The sequence below is a fragment of the Schistocerca americana genome, chromosome 1 (genome assembly GCF_021461395.2).
Source record: "Schistocerca americana isolate TAMUIC-IGC-003095 chromosome 1, iqSchAmer2.1, whole genome shotgun sequence".
Classification (NCBI taxonomy): domain Eukaryota; kingdom Metazoa; phylum Arthropoda; class Insecta; order Orthoptera; family Acrididae; genus Schistocerca; species Schistocerca americana.
Window position 1 is genome coordinate 878,543,929 of NC_060119.1, and position 13,338 is coordinate 878,557,266.

The 13,338-nt window shown below is 43.7% G+C and overlaps 1 protein-coding gene across 1 annotated transcript in view; it reads right to left on the bottom strand.

The window, feature by feature from the left end:
• LOC124547252 (facilitated trehalose transporter Tret1-2 homolog) overlaps positions 1–13,338 on the bottom strand; it is a 332,060-nt gene that overhangs the window by 275,601 nt on the left and 43,121 nt on the right. The gene's annotated exons all lie outside the window — the stretch shown is intronic.

Sequence of the window (13,338 nt, forward strand, 5' to 3'; positions counted from 1 at the left end):
AATGGCGCTCTTTCGTCCTCGGTGATTAGAGTACCATCTGTCAATATGCGAGTGACGGACGTACACGTGCATGGAGTAGACCTGGTTCAAATGGTTCAAATGGCTCTGAGCACAATGGGACTCAACTTCTGAGGTCATAAGTCCCCTAGAACTTAGAACTACTTAAACCTAACTAACCTAAGGACATCACACACATCCATGAGTAGACCTGGTGAGTTGCTTATTCGAGAGTGCATTAGCCACGATGCTCATGTTCTATCCCAGGCTTCATGGTGTTGGGGTCCTCATTTACATCTCGTGATCACATTCGGCGTTCCTGCAGGATACGGTAACCAGTGCCCGCTACACTGCACAGGCACTGCTGTGCTACTGCCATTTCTTCAACATGAAGGTGTTGTGCTTTTAGCCGGCCGCTGTGGCCGAGAGCGGTTCTAGGCTCTTCAGTCCGGAACCGCGCTGCTGCTGCGGCCGCAGGTTCGAATCCTGGCTTGGGCATGGATGAGTGTGATGTCCTTAGGTTAGTTAGGTTTAAGTAGTTCTAAGTCTAGGGGACTGATAACCTCAGATGTTAAGTCCCATAGTGCTTAGAGCCATTTGAACCATTTTTTGTTGTGCTTTTTCATCAGGAAAATGCACGTCCACTCACAGCTACAGCGACTGCGTGGTGTACAACAATTGCAATGGCCAGTTAGATCGCCAGATCTCCCGCCAACTGAACACATATGAGAGATGATGAAGTGGGAACTTACGTGTTCTGCAGGGCCTGCAAGACCCAATGGCAAATTGCAACAAAAGTCGCAAGTTGCTTGGAACAGTTGTGCCGGATGTCACTCAGCACATTTATGATCATTTGCATGCTACAATACACTCCTGCGTTGCAACCAGAGTGGGTTCTCTATCTACTGATGCGACTGTTTGGACATCTTTTATTGTCCATATGAGAGATGATGAAGTGGGAACTTACATGTTCTGCAGGGCTTGCAAGAACCATTGACAAGTTGCAGCAAACGTCGCAAGTTGCTTGGAACAGTCTATTGCCGGATGCCACTCAGCACATTTATGATCGTTTGCATGCGACAGTACACTCCTGCGTTGCCGCCAGAGTGAGTTCTCTGTGTAATGATGCGACTATTTGGACGTCTGTTACTATGACATGTGTGTTTCATTCCGTCAGGATTTACGAGGAGCGTTTAAAAAGTATTGAAGCCCATTTTTTCTCCGCTAATTCCTGTTGAAAAAATGCGGAATTTTTTGTGGGACGTCGTGGAATATTCCCGCTCCAACCACTATAGTGTCACGAAGTTTCGTTGTGTGGGGGGGCAGTGCGTAGCCTTCAAAATGGTCTCTGGAACGGAGGTTCGTTCCAGGCAGAGAGCTGTCGTTGAGTTTCTTTTTGTGGAAAACCAGAGCATCGCAGATACAGTCGCTTACAGAATGTCTACGGAGTCCTGGCAGTGAATAAAAGCACAGGGAGTCTTTGGGCGAGCCCTCTATCATCACCGCAACGAGGTCACGCAGAACTGTCCTATCTCCATCGGGCCGGCCTGCCGCACACACCTGTGACTCCTGCAATGTTGGACCGTGGGGACACTCTGATTCGAGGTGATCGACTTATCACAGTAAAACACCTCGCTGCTCAACTGGACGTCTATGTTGGTAGTGCTGACACACCCGTCGAACAGTCGGGGAGCTCATAGCTGTGTCCCCGTTGGGTTCCTCGCCTCCTAACAGAAGACCATAAAGAGCAACGAAGGACCATCTGTGCGGAATTGCTTGCGCATTACGAGGCTAATTTTTATGTAAAAAGGCCGTACTCATCCTATACGCACTCATTTACTATGAGAAACAAACTTTCTGTCGTAATTTGGAATTCAGTTAATAGAGCAGTTGTAACAATATTGCAAAACACAGTAAAATAACATAGCAAATAACTTCTCATTTTTTGTTTTGCAGTTTGTCCCAGTCTTGCAGCATGCGTCCATTGTCGTTGTTGTTGTGGTCTTCAATCCTGAGACTGGTTTGATGCAGCTCTCCATGCTACTCTATCCTGTGCAAGCTTCTTTATCTTCCAGTACTTACTGCAGCCTACATCCTTCTGAATCTGCTTAGTGTATTAGTTATGTGATCTACTCATCTAATATTTCAGCATTCTTCTGTAGTACCACATTTCGAAAGCTTCTATTCTCTTCTTGTCTAACCTATTTATCGTCCACGTTTCACTTCCATACATGGCTACACTCCATACAAATACTTTCAGAAACGACTTCCTGACCCTTAAATGTTAACAAATTTCTCTTCTTCAGAAACGCTTTCCTTGCCATTGCCAGTCTACATTTTATATCCTCTCTACTTCGACCATCATCAGTTATTTTGCTCCCCAAATAGCAAATCTCCTTTACTACTTTAAGTGTCTCATTTCCTAATCTAATTCCCTCAGCATCACCCGATTTAATTCCATTATCCTCGTTTTGCTTTTGTTGATGTTCATCTTATATCCTTTCAAGACACTGTCCATTCCGTTCAACTGCTCTTCCAAGTCCTTTGCTGGCTCTGACAGAATTACAGTGTCATCGGCGAACCTCAAAGTTTTTATTTCTTCTCCATGGATTTTAATACCTACTCCGAATTTTTCTTTTGTTTCCTTTACTGCTTGCTCAATATACAGATTGAATAACATCGGGGAGAGGCTACAACCCTGCCTCACTCCTTTCCCAACCACTGCTTCCCTTATGCGTCCATTAAGAACATTAATAAATATAAATCGTTAACAACATATAACTCTTTTTGAAAAGCCATGTAGTCTGTTTCCTACGAACTGTAACAAATGCTGATTCGTATTTACCACGTTCAATAACAGGATCTTGAGATCCGAGATACATGAATTTATAGCCACGAAAACGACAATAAATAGAAACGAAAGTCAGTAGGTGAGAAGTGCAGCAACTTACTGTTTTCGCTACAGTGAGTGACTCTGCTTCCCCTTCAGATATGGTGGGAATGCAGGCGCACAGGCTAAGTCCGATAGCTGGAGTGTCGCTTCTTATCGTCGCAACTACTCAGGGTAATTCGCCAACGGCTCGGTGCAAACGTTTACTGTCGTCGTCGGTTATTTCCACAGGTACACAGCAAAGGAACTGATATATTCGTCTAGCACTGACCTAGTCTCCTAAACAGACTCTATGCTAACAGCAAGCTTTTCATGCTCGCAACTTTCATGATTTTCATTACTAGTATTTAGCAACGGTGGGAGAAGATGTGCAAACGTGAAATGTCTCAACATTATCCCTTGCAAGCCCGTCCGAAGTGCCTCACGGAGTTAGCCGATGTGAAACTGTCAGCGATCCGACGTCGTATGAGAACTTTAAGCTCGGCAGCACCAGGCTATGTGCTGACACATGTTTATACCCCCTTCCGTGATTCCATTCCAGACTCACTCATAACACAAACACAGCGTTACAGCGCACAGGTAGGGGAAAGGAAGCGGTAAACCTCCTTCACTAGTACTTTGACCATTGCCTAAGTGTGGAATTATCTCTGAGAGTCCTCGACACGGCTGCTTCAGTGTCCAAACAACTCATGCCGAACCTGTCTTTCCCAGCTAGTCCATATCAGACTCTTTTAAATCTATTACTAATGTATGAATTCCCATAGCATTGCCTATTGTGCGCGTCCTGGGCAACAAAGTCTAAATCCACTTCCTGTAAACTATTAAGCTTACAGTCATTTCACGAAAACTTACTTCCACTGATAGCTAGCGGCAGTGTCATGAAATGTCCTTACATGTTTATACTAAAATGCAAAATATATTATTTTTAACTTGCGATAAAAACCTAATGTTACGCGAGGAATCCACATATTGAGAACAGAGTCTTCTAAATCACACTACGGCGTACAAAATATAAAATTCAGGCAGATAAAATCATGTTCAGAAAGTGCATTATTTAAGAAAGTAATTGCTATAAACGACTACAAAGTAGGAAGGAACTGTTAACAAAGAGCGCTAACAATTGGGTACAAACAAGGAGTATTACCTAAAATCAGGGTTAGGAAAATAACGTTACAACATGGGTTATTAAAAAGTTTTGCAGGTCTTGTTTAGCAGTTACATGTGTTTTTCGAAAGAGGTGTTTTATGTAACCACTGCTGCCCTTTATTTTCCATTTAGAAAAATAAATATTGAAATGATATAAGCAGCTTACTAGTCATTATGCCTAAGTTCGGGGTCGGAGCTCTTTTTTTTCGATTCATACTATCGAATTTCGCAACACTGTCCTAAGCCGATTTGTGTGTTTTCTTTCCGGTTTTTCTGCATACAGCAAGAACTTGAATAAAACCTGACAGCAATACCTCCATCAGAAACCACAACTGTTTCACCAAATATACTGACAGTCGACCAATGAGAGTCGACATCCCTTAAGCTCCAATTTCTGTTTTGCGGTCTATGGCAGCTGAACACGTTGCTCTGTTTTTGCGCACTATTACTTTTCCCATGATTTTTTTTTTTTAGCCTACTCAACATTTAATTTTATTTAACTGTAAGACCTTTCTTATCCTCCAAATAATGTCAACCTTCAATCTTGTTCACAGTTAAATATTAACTGGGCCTAAGAAGTAATATTTTTCCAATTTTAACTTTGTATGAACTTGCAATATTACAAGAACGTAAAAAGTTTTCCCAATCTTCTCCTTTCGGTAAAATTTTATTTACGGCAGCGGCGACTTAGTGGGGTGATTTTGGCAACGACCGGCCTTGAACTAAGTAATTAATGCTGTTCCTGCTCTATGGTTGACAGGTTCTTGTGTGCGCCCTTGTCCGTTCAGTAAATCAATTATTCTTGTAAAGCGAACATTTTACAACGAAACGTGACTTAATTCCCAGCATTCAACGGTCGTTGTCAATATCAGCACACAACGCGCGCCGCTGCAGTAAAATAAAATTTAACGCCGATGTCTCTAAAGAAACTGCAACAATTAAAAAATCGCTTACCTTGTTTCGTTTTCTCAACGAATTACAGTAAAACTGCCACCAGCTGCTGTTGTAAATATTTCCACTTCCATGATATGCTTCGCACAACTTTGTTTTCAACAGCAGAAGGAGTTGCCAACCGTTGATACACCTATGAGTTAAAATTCATACAACGTTCGAAGTAGAGGCAAAATATAGCCGAACAAACAATGAGAATATTTTCCATATTGAGTTTAGAATTGACCAAATTAACTTACATCACTTTCTTTAGGAAATAGTAAACGAGTTTCACTACTTGTAACAAGATATCTAATGCTGAAGTAATTAACCTATCTAATACATATTTTGATCAACCCAACCCTTTCCAAAGACTACAGGGAGAAATTATTCCAGTACACCGTCTCTGAGTATGCGGTGAACGACAGTTTTATCTATGGATGTGACTCAGAGCAGCTAAATGTCCTTAAATTTTGTTCCGAACTAGCTACAAAACTTGCGAAAATTGCTCATTTTATGTCACACTATCTATAGTTCTGAATAAAACGACACACAGTATCCTGTCTGCCAATGATTGTGTTGAATGTCTTTGGAAGCTTTATAATTTTTTGTTATATCTCTGTAAAACAATTGCAGAGAAATGATTTATATGAATTATAAGTATTATTACGGTTATTACTATCTATTTTCCTGTAGCGCCGCCTCATTATGCCACTGTCTCACAAAATAATTCACAATTCAAACATAACAGGATAAAGACAAACCGTATTTTTTCTGTTAGGAAAAATGAATAACAAATATAGTTTATTTTGCACATTTTCATTGTTTTGAATATTTTATTTAAAAATCTTTGTTATGTGCTCGTCTATGGTTCTTGTGAATGACAATGCTTCTTATGAATAAAATAAATAAAAGTAGTGAAATTATGAAGCTTCGCCGATACTTAAGGAGGAATATATTAGTGTTCGATGAGAGTGAGTTGTATCCGTTACGCCCACGTTATAATGTAGCGGATGCTGTTTACTTTCAAAACTTTACAACAGCTATTTTTATAAGTTACGACCCCCGTTACTATCCGCAGTCATTCGACATAATCTGTCAATGGTATCACAAAAGCAGCCATTTTACTTATGCTCCCAGTGTGAATGGAACAGGAACGACAAGAAACGCACTTTCACCGCGTCTTTGAACAAATGTGCCCATAGAGAGCTGCAGATGTGTGCCCTGACTTAAATTCCTTTGAAACACTGTAACCAGTCATATTTAAAGATCTCTTCCCAATAATTATCAGATATAAAAAGGTCACCGTCCACGGTCAGGTTCGTGGATCTACATATTAGGTCAGCGCTTCTTAAACTGTAGGCCTATTCCACGAAACACACGTGCCTTTCTTATAACATTCAAGAAAGTTACTTGAAAAACAATAAATATTAACACCTCTATGAAATAAAAAAGTAGATAATTATCCATCTCTTTCACTTACTAAATTGGATAGTCGGTCAGGCATCGCCAGCAGATAAGGCTGCGTTTATCCGAGACCACTCGGCACTCTTTCAGACAGCAGCCGACAATGAGAATGACTGCTCAAGGCATGATTGTAGCTGGCCATACAAACTTCCATCGTCATCCGTCTCACAGTGCACCTGAATCCATGTCAGCACATACCACTGCTTACCACTAGAACGGCGCGAGTGTATGGTCTGATGGAAAAAAATCGCAACACCTAGGAGGAATTGTGCGACATAAACGTAAGTTAGCATGTGTGCTTTTACATCTGAAAGATGATGTCTATTCAACTTTCATGCGAGTCACATAAGAGTTGGTGCTAGTAACGCCATCTATGAGGACGAAAATCGGGTTTGCATTAATATATACTGTAGAGGTCGTGAGCGTTAGTTACCTTTGAGATCGGACGTGGTGAGTTAATGTCAGTCACTTAATAAGGCCGCAAGGAGTTCGATGTTCCTTCTGCGGTATGGCGGAAAGACTTGGCTGGAATGTAGCGCCATCCGGAGTAGACGAGCGGTTCTAGGCGCTTCAGTCTGGAACCGCGCGACCGCTACGGTCGCAGGTTCGAATTCTGCCTCGGGCATGGATGTGTGTGATGTCCTTAGGTTAGTCAGGTTTAAGTAGTTCTAAGTTCTAGGGGACTGATGACCTCAGAAGTTAAGTCCCATAGAGCTCAGAGCCATTTGAACCATTTGGAATGTAGCCACTGTACATGACCGCTGGCAGTGGTGGTCACGGGAACGTACGGTCGCAAGATGACCGGGCTACAGACGGCCACGTGGCAGTACCGACAGGGAACACCATCATGTTCGGCGTACAGCTAGGGCGCACCAGACTGCGTCTGCAGCAGAAATCAGATCAGCAGCCGGCACCAGAGTGACACAACGATTGTTACAAATGAGTTACTTCAAACACAGCTCCGAGCAGGACGCCCTGTAGCGTGCATTCCAATGACCTCAAACCATCGCCCATTTACGCCCTCAGTGATGTCAACCGAGAGCTCGTTGGGGGGCAGGGTGGAAGTCTGTTGTGTTTTCTGATGAAATCTGGTTCTGCCTCGGTGCCAGTGATGGTCGTGTGGTGGTTAGAAGTAGGCCAGTTGAGGGCCTGCAACCAATCCGTCTTCGTGCTAGACACATTGACCAACACCTGGAGTTATGGTCTGGGGTGCTCAAATGGTTCAAATGGCTCTGAGCACTATGGGACTTAACATCTGAGGTCATCAGTCCCCTAGAACTTAGAAGTACTTAAACCTAACTAACCTAAGGACATCACACACATACATGTCCGAGGCAGGATTCGAACCTGCGACCTTAGCGGTCGCGCGGTTCCAGGCTGAAGCGCCTAGAACCGCTCGGTCACAACGGCCGGCGTCTGGGGTGCGATTTCGTATGACAGCAGAAGCATTCTCGTTGTTCTCCAACGAATCTTCAATGCAGATTTGTACGTCAGTCTGGAGAGTCGACATTTTATGCTGCCATTCATGAACAGCATTCCAGGGGATATTGTCCAAAAGGATAACGCTCGTCCACATACCGTTGTTGTAACCCAACCTGATATGCAGAGCGTCGACATGTTGCGCTGGCCTGCTCTATCACCAATGCCTCAGTCGGTAAAAACAGAACCCCTATAGGATCACTTTGTTGTCCGTCTGTCTGCCTGCCTATCCGACTGTTAAAAAATCTGTTTCTCAGAAACGGGAGGACGAATCAAGTTGTAATTTATACCACATGTTAAGGTCTACCGTCCCTTGGCGGTGTAAAAAATGTAAGCTTATACGTCAACGCAGTGAAAAGATACAGCCATTTATATAACATTTTCTGATACCCGCAAATTCACTCATCAAAACGTATAGGTTACTTTCCTTTTACCTGAAACCATGACATTTGTCAAGAAACAAGGTTTCGCACCAAAAGTACAGGAATAAATCTGAATAGTGTTAATTTGGTATTTTATCACATGAAAAATTATTTCTTTTTCATTTGTTGTCCGTTAAGACCCTTTTTTCTCAGGAACAGATAGACTTAACAAGTTGAAATTTACGTTGCATAGTAAGGTCTATGGTCGGGCCGGAAGGAGAGCCTGGTCCCCGGCACGAATCCGGCCGGCGGACTCGTGTCGAGGTCCGGTAAGCCGGCAAGTCTGTGGATGGTTTTTAGGCGGTTTTCCATCTGCCACGGCGAATGCGGGCTGGTTCCCCCTATTCCGCCTCAGCTACACTATGTCGGCGATTGCTGCGCAGACAAGCTCTCCACGTACGCGTACACCATCATTACTCTACCACGCAAACATAGGGGTTACACTCGTCTGGTTCAAATGGTTCAAATGGCTCTGAGCACTATGGGACTTAACTTCTGAGGTCATCAGTCCCATAGAACTTAGAACTACTTAAACCTAACTAACCTAAGGACATCACATACATCCATGCCCGAGGCAGGATTCGAACCTGCGACCGTAGCGGTCGCGCGGTTCCAGACTGTAGCGCCCAGAACCGCTCGGCCACCCCAGCCGGCCACTCGTCTGGTGTGAGACGTTCCCTGGCGCGGAGAACCACAATGACCTACAACGGCCTTGCCTAAAATCAGAGTACCTATTTGCACACCTTACGTATGCTTCTTCTGTTGGTGGCAAACAACACTTTGTTGATACTTTGTTTAGTATTTGGTCTGTTTTGGAGTGTTGTGTTTCCGAGGAACCTTTTGCGCAATGTAATGCTACACATTTGCATTGTTATTTTAAATTGAAAGATAAGAAGTATTTAGATGAAGTACGTATGGGTTTGGAATTTATGTTTGGTAGTATAACCGGCGTATTTGTTGTTCAAAGTTGTAAGAGCAGGAAATCAGCTTTGATTTATATAACTAAATATGACGAAGAGCCTTTGTCTAACTGTAATGATTCTGCCGCGCGGGTTTAGCCGTGCGGTCTGAGGCGCTGCAGTCAGGGACTGTGCGGCTGGTCGCGGCGGAGGTTCGAGCCCTCCCTCGGGCATGGGTGTGTGTGTTTGTCCTTAGGATAATTTAGGTTAAGTAGTGTGTAAGCTTAGGGACTGATGACCTTAGCAGTTAAGTCCCATAAGATTTCACACACATTTGAACATTTTTTTTGTAATGATTCTGCGTTGTCCTTTAATGTGAGGTTACGTAGATGGGCCGAACGAAGTACTAGGCTTGATTATACTGATCCTTTTCTTCTGGAGTCGAATACGTTTTATAGAGAAGTACTTTGAATCGTTTCAGGCTCACCGGGGGCCAAACCGCACAATAACCCTGGTTTTGGTGTGGGGCGGCGGAGGGGTGAAGTGGACTGCGGTAGGCGTCGTAGGTTCAAAATGGTTCAAATGGCTCTGAGCACTATGGGACTCAACAGCTGAGGTCATTAGTCCCCTAGAACTTAGAACTACTTAAACCTAACTAACCTAAGGACATCACACATATCCATGCCCGAGGCAGGATTCGAACCTGCGACCGTAGCAGTCGCGCGGTTCCAGACTGAAGCGCCTAGAACCGCTCGGCCACCAAGGCCGGCAGGCGTCGTAGGGTTGTGGACCACTGCGGCTGCGGCGGGACGGAGCCTGTCCATCGTTTCTAGGCATCCGGTTAACATACAGTACAATACAATACAAGGTCTATGATTCCTCGGTGGTGTTTAAAACTGAAGATTCTAAGTCAATGAAATCAAAAGATACGACCATTTATGGCACATAATTTAATACTCGCAAACTTACTCATAAACATCATATATAGTTGACGTTCCTGAGACATTAAAACTTATAGAGTAATTACCGTTGATCTAGAATCATGAAATTTGGCAGGAGGCAAGGTTTGACAGTACAAGTAAATTAAAAATTCAGAAAATTGTTAATTTGTAATTATATCACACAAAAATATTTCTTTTTTCATTTATTATCGAACACCAAACTTAACATTCTCAAGAGCCTAGGAATTCCCGGGAGCAATATCTTGCCACTGTCAATGTCGCTAACAGTCATAAATCGTCGAGGTCCTCGGTTTCGGGATGGATGAACTGTTTATATACACAATAAAGTTTGTACGGAACACTTAGTGCGCGAATCCTACTTGCAGTTGACGAATTGTTTTCTATACGCGTGGTTATTTGGAGGTCTCACATCCGTCACTTTCACTTCTGGCCAACAATTCAGACGAAATCGGTGGTGACGAGTAGGAGCGGTTCCCTTGCCAACAACAGTCGACATCGAACAGCGAAGGAGGAGCAGGTGGTTATCACGGGCTGGTGATCAGCGACAAAGAGCGCTTATGGGTGACATTCGCAGTCGGTTCACTGCTGCGACACGGGGCTCCAGAGGCTGAACAGGGTCCCGGTGGCGTCACAGACAAGGTCGCCAGCACCAGTGTGTTCCGCGCAGGATGGGCGACACGAGAGGGGGAAGGGGGGGAGGGGCAGCGTCACGGTGCGACACGACACGGTCCAGGCGCAGGCCTCCGCCACTGCCAGGTTCGTGTCCTAGCACGCTAGCACGCGCTTCCGTGTGCCGCCTACTGACGCAACCCTGCCCCTGCGCGACCTTACCGTCCTCTGACACAAGTGGCCTTTGTTCCGGTGGGGCAACGCTCCAAGTCGGTGCTGGATGAAGTTGAGAACTTCGAGGAATCGAGAACGCTGTTCTCAGAGACGAAAAGGAATCGAATACACATACGAGGATCGAAAAATACTGCGAGTACGGCCAAGCTGCTAGGATCGCTGTCCGCTTCAGTGAAGCAGTCGGCTTTAAGCCTCGGCTGTATATCGCAGGAATGACCTGGTACGTAACCAGTAAACCATCAGTTCTTTAAAGAGTGAATTTCCTACCTCTAAAACAGCTTCAAACGTCTAGCTACAATTAAATCAGCGCGTTAAATGTTTGACGTTAAGCATGTAAGCGAGAAAAAGTTTAGAAAAGTTTCAAATTACGCCGTTGGGAGCTGTTAAATGCTCTCATTATCAAACACTGGATGAATGTAGTATGGGTAATTTACTCTCCATTTTAAGCAAAAGCAAGTTTTTCACGCATTTTAATGTTTATGATATCATATCTCTTGAACGATGTGTCTTACAGTGATACAATTTTGCGGGTTGGTCGCAGGTTCGAATCCTGCCTTGGGCATGGATGTGTGCAATGTCCTTAGGTTAGTTAGGTTTACGTAGTTCTAAGTTCTAGGGGACTGATGACCTCAGCAGTTTAGTCCCATAGTGCTCAGAGCCATTTGCGGGTACATGCAGATATATACTGTAGATACTGTCTGCGAAAATTATTGCGGATAGAGTTACCAGGAAAAAAGTGGTAAATTAAAGCGTCATATCTAATGTTGGAACTTTGCTGCGTCCCATTTTAACCAGAAGCTAGTTTCTCACACATCTAAATGTCTATGACGTGATATATCCTCAACTATACAAGGTGTTCGGAAATTTGCGTTACAAACTTCTAGGATTGTAGAGGAGAGTGAGTACACAATATTTTGAATAGGAACCCATATCCGGAAACGTACCTCTTCCGTTCTACCACGGTTACAGTTCATATGTGTAACGTGTCCACATCTGCTGACGGAAATAGAAAAGTCTCAGAGTTGCTTGTCGTGTTATGCAATGGGGTAGACAGGATGACATGGGCCGGCCGCTGTGGCCGAGAGGTTATAGGCGCTTCAGTCCGGGACCACGCGGCTGCTACGGTCGCAGGTTCGAATCCTGCCTCGGGCATGGATGTGTGTGATGTCCTTAGGTTAGTTTGGTTTACGTAGCTTTAAGTCTAAGGGACTGATGACCTCAGATGTTAAGTCCCATAGTGCTTAGAGCCATTTTTTAGGATGACATGTTCTACATCAGACCGTCACCTGATCTCACTAAACGTCTGCTTTGCTATGTGACTCCTGAAGCGACAGAGGAAGATTTGCTGCCGCAAACTCTGGCAGCTGCACTAAGAACTGAAGAGACAGCAGGTGAGATGGAGAGTGTGTACTGAAACATGCTTCGTAGGTACAATGTCTGTAAGAACGCTGGTGGTCGCCATATCGAGCCACTGTTGTGATAGTACTATTCTGTGCGTGGGGTATCCTAGGTTCTTTTTTGTTTTGGAATAATGTAAACAAATAATATTTAAGTGTTAATACAAACAAATGTGCTTAAATGACCAATGGATGTTTTCTTTCTAATTGTTACCTAATAATTGTACTGCGTCACGCTTAATTCCTTTCCTCAGGCGGAAGTGGATGAGTTAAGCATTTGAATTGAAAACGTCGTTGAACGGAAACGGTACGTTTCCGGTTATGGGCACCTGTTGAAAATATTATGTACTCATTCCCCTCTATGTGTCCTAGAAGTTTCTAATGGGAATTTCCGGACACCCTGTACGTCGTACAGTAGTATAATTTTGCAGGAATATTCAGTGGTGTAGATACTGTCTGCGAACATGAACAAAATCGGTGGTAAAGAAGTAAAAAATTAAAACGAACAGCGAAAATGAAGTAAACTATAAACATTTTTCCTTTCATCATTTTGTGGAAGATGTCAGGGGGGAAGGGCAAGTTTTGTGAGGGTTTGAAATCATGTGGAAGTTTGTCGGAGTAGCTACGTGCTGTCATTCGCAAGTACTGCATGAATAAGTCTGGGCATTTGGGAGCCATCAGTTACGCTACCTCAAGATAGACACATAGTTTCTAAATCTAATACTTCACTTATTGTGTTAAAATTTTGACGTAATATCGAACCCATTAATGAGTAGATTATGACAGCATTTCAAATTTAACTACGCGAAATACTGAAAACAAGATTTCATTGCCGCTGGAAGCTTTAAGACAGGCAAGCTGCAACTGGTACGACGTTCCGGGTTCCGGATTTCGGATTCGGGAATA